Consider the following 7,093-nt stretch of genomic DNA (forward strand, 5'->3'; position numbering starts at 1 on the left):
GACAGTTGCCTGAGGTGGGAATAGAACCCGGGTATCTGGCGCTGTGAGGCAGCAGTGCTAACCACAATGCCACCGTGCCGCCCATCTACAACTCTGTCCTCTGCAGCTCCAATCATGGAGTGATGTCTGTGGAGAACAGCTTACGACGGAGACAGTTAGTGGCTAACCGTAGTTTAGCAACCCCATGTCCTAGCCCCCCTACCCCACACACCAGTCCTTGTTCTCACAGCCTGTCATTACACACTACCTATGGTTAGCCACTAACAGCTAGTAGCCCTCCCCCAGCTAGATCGTTATCCACTCCTTTATCCAACCCTTCTTCTCGCTCTATTCCCACCTATCCTTTAATCCTTACATCCTCCCCTAAACCCTTCCCTCTGCATATAAACCAACATTTTTTTCTCTCAGTATCAGTTCTGAGGAAGGGACACCGGATCTGAAATGTTAACTCTGATTTCTCATCACAGATACTGCCAGACCTGCTGAGCTTTTCCAGAACCTCCTGGTTGTTTTTTCTGATTTACATCTTCCACAGTTTTTTGGTTCTAATTTACCGGGAGTTTGTAATTCAGGTCCAACAGCCTCTGTCCCAGTCTCTGCTGTCTCTCCCAACCCCACCCAGTGACACGGCACCTGCACAGCTCATGGACCTGTGTCATCTTGCTGGCCACACCCCTCATTCACTCCCATTGGCTGCAGGACCACACAGACTCTCCTCCCATTGGTCTGGAGCTGCCGTCAATCAGCCAGGCCCCATTGTGATGAGAGTGGAGGGCTAATCCCTCTCTCTGCCCTGGGATGAGCTTCATCATTCACAGTGAATGGGGCAGTACCACAGAGCACAGGGCCTGGGGGCTATTCAGCCCATTGGGGCTGTACTCTCTCCCTCTGGAGATGCTGCAAATCTGTCCCAAATCCCCTCCTATTTGCCCACAGCCCCCCAAATCTTTCCTTAAAAATTAAAATTCCAAGTCTCTTTCAGAATACCTGCTGAATCTGTGTCATTCAGACTGTTCCAGATGCTCAGAACTTACTGAGTACAATAATGTTCACATTTTCACTTTGTATTATTTGCCAATTACTTGAAAGTAGTTACTAAAAGTTATGACAGTGTTAACAATTCCTCTCTCTCCTCAAATTCAAGACCTTGGAACCAAATCTGCACCAGGTCAAAATCACTGTTTCACCTTCTCAGCTCCAAGGACAATTATCTGTGCTTCAGCTTGCTCTCCACAAAAGAGGAATGCATCTTAGTTTATTAACGTCATAGACATATACAGCACAGAAACAGAACTTCGGTCCAATTCATCCATGCCGACTAGGAATCCTAAACTACTGGAGTCCCATTTGCCAGCTATTGGCCTGTATCCATCAAAACCCTTCCTGTTCACGTACCCAATCGGATGCCTTTTAAATGTAGTGATTTTATCAGCCTCCACTACTTCATCTGGCAGCTCATTCCATACACACACCACACTCAGCTTGAAAACGTTGCCCTTAGATTCCTTTTAATCGTTGCCCTCTCAACCATGTGCTCCAGTTTTGGACCCATCTAACCTCAGGAAAAAGAACCCCGTCTGCTCACCTTATCCATGCCCCTCGTGATTTTATAAATCTCCATGAAGTCACCTCTCAGTCTTGGACTCTCCAGGGAAATTAACCCCAACCTATTCAGCCTCTCCCTGTAGCCCAAATCCTCCAAACCTGGCAACGTTTTTGTAAATCTTGTCCGAACCTTTTCACGTTTCACAACATCCTTCCCAGAACAGGGAAAATCAAACTGAAAACAGAATTCGAGAAGTGGCTTAATCAATGTATTTTAAATGTTGTAATTGTACTCTCCTTCACCCCTTCCCTTGGCAGCTCACTCCAAACATGCACTGCCCTCAAACTGTCCAACTCTGGCAAAGTCCTTGCAAACATTTTCTGAAATGTTTCAAGTTTCACAACATCATTCCTGGAACAGGGAGATTGGAACTGAAAACAGAATTCCAGAAGAGCCTTAATCAATGTCCTGTACAGCAACAACATGACGGAGAGCATAACAAACGCTGCATTCACTCCCTTACCTACCTGTGACTCTACTTTCAAGGAACTATGAACCTGCACTCCAAGGTCTCTTTGTTCAGCAACACTTCCCAGGACCTTACCAGTAAGTGTATAAGTCCTGCCCTGATTTGCCTTTCCAAAATCCAACAGCTAACATTTATCTAAATTTAACTCTATCTGCCATTCCTTGCTCCACTGGCCCATCTGATCAAGATCCTGTTGTATTCTGAACTAACCTTCTTCGCTGTCCACTACACCTCCAATTTTGGTGTCTTGTGTAAAGCTACTAACCATATCTCATATATTCACATCCAAGTCATTTATATAAGGACCCAATAATTGATCCTTGTAGCACACTGCTGCTCACAGTCCTCCAGTCCACAAAGCAAATCTCCATCATCACCCTCTGTCTCCTACCATCAAGCCAGTTTCGTACCCAAATGGCTTGTTCCCCTTCATTCCATGTTATGTAACCCTGCTAACCAGTCTGCTTTGTGGAATCTTGTCGAATGTCCATATAAACAACGTTCACAGCCTGGTTTAATCAATTTTCTTTGTCACTTCAAAACATTCAGTCAAGTTAGTGAGACACTATTGTGCACGTACAAAGCCACATTGAGAACAGTCAATAATTATTCCTTACTTTTCCAAATAGATGGATATCCTGTCCCTCAGAATCCTTTCCAACAACTTGCCTGCCACTGACTTCAGGCTCACTATTTTCTTGTTCCATGGCCTCTCCTTACCACCTTTTTAAAATAATGGCACCTCATCTGTCGCTATCAATGATACAAATACCTCAGGAGAGGCCCAACAATCACTTCCCTAGATTTCCAGAAAGTTCCGGGATACATCTGATCAGGTCCCAGGGCTTTATTCAACTTGATGCAATTCAAGACATCCAGTAACACCTCCACTGTAACATGGATACTTTTCAAGTTCTCTCTGTTTATTTCTCCAAACTCTCGAGCTTCCATATCTTTCTCCAGTAAAAATGACGTGAAATATTTCCATATCTTTCCCACCCCTGGTGGTTCCATAGACAGCCTCGTTAATCTTTAAGGGGTCCTATTCTCTGGTCCAGTTAATCTTTTGTCTGTGATATATTTGTTTGATCTCTTTGGATTCTACTTAAACCATTTCCTGAAGCTATTTCATGTCAAACAGCATCAGCAGCAAGCAACAGAGCTAAACGATCCCACAACCAATAGATCAGATCGGAGCTCTGCAGTTCTGCCACACCCAGTTGTGAACGGTGATGGACAATTAAATAACTCACTGGAGGAAACATCACAGATATCCCCACCCTTACCGGTGAAGGGGTCTCACACGCCCACGCACCAGATAAGATGACAGCATTTGCAGCAATCTTCAGCCAGAAGTGCAAAGTGGGATGATCCATCTCAGCCTTCTCCAGTGATTTCCAACATCACAGATGTGAGTTTTAAGCCAGTTTGATTCAGTGTGAATAACATCAAGAAATGGTTAAGTAGTGTAAAGGCTACGGGCCCTACCAATATTCTGGCAATAATACTGATGGTTTGAGCTCCAGAACTTGCCACCCACCAAGCTAAGGACCGCTCCAGCCCTGGCATCTAGCGACAATGTGGAACCTTGCCCAGGGATGTTCAGCACAAAAACACAGGGCAATGCAACCCAAGCAATTTCCATCTATCAGTCCACACTCGATCAGCAGTAAAGTGATGGAAGATGTCATCAACAGGGGTATCAAGCAGCATCTGCACAGCAATAGCCAGCTGAGTGACACTCATTTTAGGCTCCACCAGGGTCACTCAGCTCCCGATTGTGTTACGGCCCTGATTCACAACCTGACAACCAGCTGAATCCCAGAGGTGAGGTGAGGGTGACAGCCCAGTCCCACTCCAAGATCACTATTTCTAGCTGATTCTACCCTTGTCTCAGCTCATATACTGTCATCCACCTTGTGTTATCTCCAGACGTCAGTATCCAAACACACTCCTGGCCAGCTTCCCACATTCAATCTCCCTGTAATCTAAAGAAAAACTAAATCTCTGCTGCCCAAGTACTCCCTCGTACCAAAACTTGTTGATCCATCACAAGGCTCCTATTCATAATCAACAACATAGAGCCACAGAGACGTACAGAATGGAATCAGACCCTTCAATCCAACCCGTCCATGCCAACCAGATATTCCAACCCAATTCCGTCCCACCTGCCAGCATCCGGCCCACATCCCTCAATTTAAAATTCTGACCCTTGATTTAATTCCTGGTTGTGATCATCCCTAGCTTGCCGCATCACACATCCGTGAAGACCTCGTCAACCCATTCTGTTCGAGACTCCCAATGATCTATTAATTCATTACTTCACCTGTGTGGCTGCTTTTACAGTTGCCAAAGCATCATTTTCTGAAATTCGCAGCCAAAACCTCACAGGTCTGCTTTCCTCCTTTAAGACATTCCTCAAAGCCTGCTTATTTGGCAATGCTTTTGGTCACCTGACCTAATACCATCAGTCTCTGACCTTATGTCTAAAGTTCCCAATAATATTTTTGTGAAATTATAAGCATGATGATAAAACTACAAACTGTTCTTGATTTGGACATTACCTTCAAATCATCACTGTTGCTGTAATGAATACTCTGTAATATCTCTTACCTAACCACATTGTGGGAGTACCTTCACCACACAAACTGCAGCTGTACAAGAAAGTCAAACATCACCCTCTCCACAAGCAACAGGACTTTGGCATTAATCACTGGTATCTGTGGAAGGAGAAACACAGTTGATGTTTCAGGCAGTGCAAAACAGATTACAGGGAATGAAAATGGTGCAGAATTTGATAGTCCGAAATGGAAGGAAAATACACTTGCTTATTGGAAAAAAGAATTCTTGAGTGTCAAAGATTTTCCAGAAAGAAAATTAATAAGCAGCACATGGTCAGGGGCTGGGCGGCAGAGAAAAATTAACTTACAAAAATGTCTGTAAAAGTAATCGTAAAATACGAAACAGACCAAAAATACACCCATTGTTTGATACTGAGCAAGCTAGATATTGACAAAGTGCTCATAAGGGAGCCCAGAGATGAAGTAGAGCTGTAGAAGCTGTTATGATCCCACAGTCAAAGAGACGTATTGCACCGACACAGACCCTTCGGTTTAACTCATCCATGCCAACCCGGTATCCGAACCTAGTCTATTCCCATTTGCCAGCACTTGGCCCATATCCCTGTAAACGCTTCCTAATCATATCATGTGTCTATTTAGATGCCTTCAACAAGTTTTAATTGTACTAGCCTCCACCACTTCCTCTGGCAGCTCATTCCACCCACTGCATGAAAGAGTTGTTCTTTAGCCCCCTTTGAATTTTTGCCCCGTTAACCCTAAAGCAATGTCCTCTACTTTTGGACACCACTACTCCAGGGAAAACACCTTGTTCATTTACCCTGTTCATGCTCCTCATGATTGTATAAATCTCCATAACATCACCGCTCAGCCTATGGCACTCCAGGGAAAACAGCCCCAGCCTGTAGCTCAAATCCTCCAACCCTAACAACATCCTTGTAAGTCTTTTTTGAAACCTTTCAAGTTTCACAGCACCCTTCTGATAGGAGGCAGGCCAGAATTGCACACAATATTCCAAAAGTGGCCTAATGAATGTCCTGTACAGCAACATGACCTCCCACATCCTATATTCAATGCTCTAGCCAAAAAAGGAAAATACACTGAACACCTTCTTCATCATCCTATCTACCTGCAACTTGACTTGGAAGTACTGTGAACCTGCAGTCCAAGGTCTCTTTGTTCTGCAAACGTCTCCAGGGCCTTTCCATTCAGTGCATAAGTCCTGGGCTGAAAAACGTATTGCTGGAAAAGCACAGCAGGTCAGGTAGCATCCAAAGATCGGGATAATCGACATTTCGGGCATGAGCCCTTCTTCAGGAATCCTGAAGAAGGGCTCATGCCCGCAATGTCGATTCTCCTGATCTTTAGATGCTGCTTGACCTGCTGTGATTTTCCAGCAACACATTTTTGAGCTCTGATCTCCAGCATCTGCAGTCTTCACTTTCCCCTAGAGTATAAGTCCTGCCTTGACTTGCTTTTCCAAAATGCAGCACCTCACATTTATCTAAATTAATCCGTATCTGATCAGTATTTCACTGTAACCTGAGGTAACCTTCTTCCCTATGCACAATACCTCCAATTTTGATTGACCTGCAAACTCAGTTACGATAGCAAGTCCTTTAAATGAATGACGAAACAAATCCAGAAATAAACATTCACTTCTCTGAGTTTGAATGTGCTCTGTGAAAATCCTGCCCAATGACTCTGTACCAGAGAAAGGCTGCACATGCGCCTGGCTGCACCTTGCCCCCTACAAAGATGGCGGCTGCGCACGTGTCCAGTGAATCGTTGCCCCGAATAAAGATGGCGGTGCTCACTCAGGCCTGCAGCCGCGCTGAGGCAATTTCCCTTTTACTACAAACACGGGACTGGGAAGTTCAAATTTGTGTTTTCCGACGTGCACAACATGGTTGTAAAACCTCTCCCCTCATAGCAATACAGTTTTTCTCCCGTTTCCCTCTGTTTATTTGTTTCTTTCCTTACCGTATCCTTTCGCTCCATAACTTCCGGAAAATTCATTACAGCGACTCTCCGCTGCGCGCGAGGGTAACCACGTGGTTTAGTCTAGTTCTGCCCCTAGTTCACTTTGATTGGTTGGAGGACCAACCTCCCCTGGTCCTCCAGTTCCGCCCACCGTCCTTTCATTGGTCCGGTGCTGACATCAATCACCCCTGGTCCCTTTGTTGGCTCGAGCATGCACTGTGCGTCCTGCTTTCGCTGATATGTTGGATAATGTGATGGGAGAGTTCACTGAGGGGAAGGATCCCTTTGTGTGAGCTCTGCAGTAGATTTCCTTTATTCATGGAGGGAATTGCCTTCCTACTCATGACTGTATAGCTGTGATTGATGAATCAATGCCATCTGAACCAGTACATAAACACACCATTTTCACAACATCTGAGATCTTCAGCACATTGTATCACACTCTTCTTTGGAGAT

The 7,093-nt window shown here is 44.9% G+C and overlaps 1 long non-coding RNA gene across 4 annotated transcripts in view; it reads right to left on the reverse strand.

Moving 5' to 3' along the window:
• LOC140472385 (uncharacterized) overlaps positions 1-6,722 on the reverse strand; it is a 32,090-nt gene extending 25,368 nt beyond the window's left edge. For all 4 annotated transcript variants that reach the window (XR_011957603.1, XR_011957605.1, XR_011957606.1 and 1 more), the window contains exons 1-2: positions 6,638-6,722; positions 4,689-4,795 (exon numbers count right to left, since the gene is read on the reverse strand). This is a non-coding gene — a long non-coding RNA (uncharacterized lncRNA). The remainder of the gene's footprint in view (positions 1-4,688; positions 4,796-6,637) is intronic.
• Between the last annotated feature and the right edge of the window lie 371 nt (positions 6,723-7,093).

This window comes from Chiloscyllium punctatum, unplaced genomic scaffold (genome assembly GCF_047496795.1).
Source record: "Chiloscyllium punctatum isolate Juve2018m unplaced genomic scaffold, sChiPun1.3 scaffold_307, whole genome shotgun sequence".
NCBI classification, from domain to species: domain Eukaryota; kingdom Metazoa; phylum Chordata; class Chondrichthyes; order Orectolobiformes; family Hemiscylliidae; genus Chiloscyllium; species Chiloscyllium punctatum.